General features: G+C 37.3%; 1 long non-coding RNA gene across 1 annotated transcript; it reads left to right on the top strand.

Moving 5' to 3' along the window:
• The first annotated feature begins 395 nt into the window (after positions 1–395).
• Positions 396–2911, top strand: LOC149098350 (uncharacterized). Its single transcript, XR_016203816.1, has 2 exons — positions 396–1844; positions 2413–2911. It is a non-coding gene; the product is annotated as an uncharacterized LOC149098350 (long non-coding RNA).
• Positions 2912–3747: the final 836 nt, after the last annotated feature.

Below are 3747 nucleotides of genomic sequence, written 5' to 3'. Positions count from 1 at the left end.
CAGACACTTTTTTGTTTTTTATATGTTAATCTAGCTACTGTCCAAATTTGAGGGCAATCAAACAAATCCCCTTTGAGTTGTAACTCTTTAAAGTGTCTGCTTCAAGCGAAAAAATTTATTCGAGAAAACAGCGCTAAGAAAAATCTCTTGCTTCGCAAACAAACTCCGCCCACAAACGCCTTCAACTGGGTTCTCAGATCACTGAGCCAATCAGCGCTTGGAAAATTTACTACCATTAACTCGCGGTTAAACTTACGCGTGAATCTCGAAAAAACCCTTGTGTTTCGCAATGCGCTCAAGGCGGAGAGATAATTTTTCTGTAGCTCGGTTTTTCTTGAAGCTGGTCTGGCAAAATGGGGAAGACGAAAAAGGATACGAACGCTTGAGTAGCTGGGCGACGAGAACAAACTGAACAAAAGAAAGCGCGGCGGAGCAAATGTGCATGGATAATATTCCAATGGATCTCAATGAGTTGGGCGATTCATCAGTATCGGACTCAACAAAAGAGTCAATGTAAACATCGCTGTTATAGCTGTCGAGTTCCCAAATTTTTACAGAATCTTTCTGTACTCTTGACTCGATCTTTTCGCCCGCTTGATACGATAGCTATAGCTTCATCCGCGAGGCCAACTTTCGCTTCTTCACTCATTGATGTGTTTTCATTCGTTCTTCGCTTTTTCGAAGTGGTGAACAATGTTTTCCGTGGCCCATGTTTACTTATAACTTAATAGAATTACATCTAATACGGAAAATGCTTGGATCTGAATAGCCAGCCAATTCGTGGTATCCATATATTCCCGCGAAAGTAGTCTCGGTTGATTGCGTACACGTTATAGGGCTGTCAATCAAGAGGGAACTTTTACTTCCGGCCGTAACGTAAAACCTCCATTTCTCCGCCAATATTGAGTTTTTTTCAATTTTGTTTTCAGAAATTAGAGATTACTCTTCGATCATTACTTTGAACCAAAAATCCAAATTTGAAGAAAATTGCCGATCTGAAGGTATACTGTAACCTTAATCAATTTGCGGGGTGTGTACGGCATGAGCAACCGAACTTAAGGAAGTTTGCTCGAAAATTTTCCAACATTGATTTTTTTTCTAAAACTTTTACCACTGTAAGATGATGAGTTAGTTATGTCAGAAATTTAAAAAAAAATGGGGGCTCACTGACTTCGTTTTGGAGAGAATATGCCCGGAAGAACAAACTAAATCTGAAAAAATCGGGCTTCGTTAGCGAATAAGCCCAAAAATATTGCAATTAGATCTTTGAAGTGAGATATGAAGTGATTTGATTTGCACTCGCCAAATGTTTGCCTCGCAGAAATCATGAAAATTATTAATGATAATGCTCTAGTTGATAGAAAAGACAATTATAGTAAATCTTCTGTTCTGTTCTAACACAGTTTCTGACAATGTTTGTTGTTGTGGCTGGCTTTTTTAGAGTGGAGAGGAGTGAAGGATTGTGATACCAAACGTTTTGTTGTTATTTATGTTTTAGTTCAATAACGAAGCGTGCGAAGTCTAAAAATATAGAATGCAAATTATTGGAACCCCGCGAGAGTCAGGCAACATAAGCGTGTTCTGAGTGAAATAAGAGGAAAATGAACGCCAAACTTTCGTTTTAAAAATTGTTTTAGGAACACTTGCTTAGGCGCTTGAAAAAGCGTCAAATCTTCCAATATTCCGTTTTGTTTGTCTGAGTTTGTCTGAGTTATGACGTCACTCGCGCGCTTCGCTATTTAACACTTACTTAGGAAATGCTGATCAGAAGGGGAAAGCCATGGGAATTTTCATATCCTTTGGGGCCTTGGCACCAGCGATTGGTCCCGACGTGAGCTGTACAGGTAAGCGGTCCGTTCTGATTAACAGTCCAGTTGGACTGCACGCGAAGTTACTAGTCGCCACCTTATTTCATACATTAACTAGAGATACTACGTGTTTCCCTTAAGGACGACATAAAGATGACGACGGAAAAGCTGAATGACATCTAGTGAAAAATGACTGTAGATTTTACCTTTGAAAGTCCCAATTGTCCGGATATGTTGAGAACGCCTGTGGCTGTTAAAAATAGCTCAGACTAATAATGTATAGCAGCGTTCAATTCTAAATGGGAATACGAAAAATTCGCCGCCGTCGTTCGCGTTTCCTAGACTACGCAAACTTAGTCATTTTGCCTAGAGTGGCTCCACATGTACGCACATGTACAGCCATTGTTGTTCTCATTATACACTCTTGTGTTTGGTGCGTTAACTTCCTGAATGCGTCCGTCCATGTATTCGTCTTTTTTTGTCGCCTCGTCTGTTTATTGTGTACTGTTTTTTGCTTGTTTGTTTGTTTGCTAGTTTATTTATTTCTTTTCTATCTTTATTTAGTGAATGCATAATTCATTCATACTCTATTTGTGTCCCTCAGTCTACTGGTGTGTAGGGCCCTTCTGGTGTTACTTTGTTGGCGCTCTCCTGTTTATGCTCCCCATGAGGATCTTGGTAAAGTTACCAGCTTAACAAGAGTCAAGCAAGATAGTTTTCATTTTTCAAGAAACAGATCAAGATACGTTGTGTTGGTCTGGAGTCAGTCTTTATGACGCAAGCTGGAATAGCTCGTAATTGGTAATTCCTAAACAGTTATTTGGCCCCGAAGACTACATAATTGATTTCTTACCTCATTGCAGCTAAATTTTGTAAGAACTAGGTGACACTTTCATTGCTTGCTATCGTCGAAGTTGCACAAATCGATGTAAAAAGTTGTAAAACACAAAACTAAGAAAGAAATGGGAAGGTGGTCAACTCGTGTCACGCAATATATTTTTTACATGTGACTGTTGTAATATGCTTCTTCTTAAGCAATAGGTATTGAAGCGGGCAATACTCGTATGTACAATAATTGTGATAATAAAAGCTTCATACTTAGATGTCGTTTTTATTTTATTTAATTATTTATTTTTTTCATTTTAGTAGTTGGCATTGTGAGAACGAAATGTTAAAATGCGGACAAGAAAACAAAAATAAATGAGAATATATGAAAGATCGTATATTTGAATTGCGGAATCTTGCGATGACGAACTACAAAATAACACAAAACAATACAATGCAATGTAATGCAATAGAAATTTATTGTGTAATACTCTTAGCTATATGTGAGTTGTGACATCACAGGAAAGATACGATGACACAAAAGTATTCCAGAGACAATCAAATTAAAAGTGATATTATAATTATGATATGCGTAATTGTTTCAAAATTTCTATATATAAGCAAGAATCATGAAATACAATCTAAAATAATCACACGTTGTGCTAAAAGGTAAAAACAATAGTCATATGTACAATCAAGCTCACGCTAGCGATGCCTGCTCAATTGACTTATTAAGCTTTTTGATAATTCTTTTTTTAATTTTGTCCCTTATCCGATGATTTATTTTAAAGTAATGTCATTTTATCTTACACGTTTACATTTGTTAATGAATCACAGGTTCTAAGTAATTTACATTCGCAACTGAACAGTATATCTGCGCCTAACAAAGTCTAAATTGTTATTATTCCTTATTTTGAACAACTAGAAACTTTTTCCATCCTCTTAGAAAACCAATCAGTCGATTGGCTCGCTAAGGGAGATAAACACGTGAAAGGGTCGTGGAAGTTTGTGAAAAGAAAATTGAATGTTAAAACCCCTGAACACCTCGGGTGTGGCTCAAGCTATATTCTACCCCTTAAAGATGCAACATCTAAAAAAGGCAAATCAGAACTTT

This window comes from Orbicella faveolata, unplaced genomic scaffold, assembly GCF_042242905.1.
Source record: "Orbicella faveolata isolate gen_17 unplaced genomic scaffold, um_ofav_v1 contig_46, whole genome shotgun sequence".
NCBI lineage: Eukaryota > Metazoa > Cnidaria > Anthozoa > Scleractinia > Merulinidae > Orbicella > Orbicella faveolata.
Note: the sequence above shows the minus strand (reverse complement) of the source record. Positions and strands in the feature narration are given on the sequence as shown.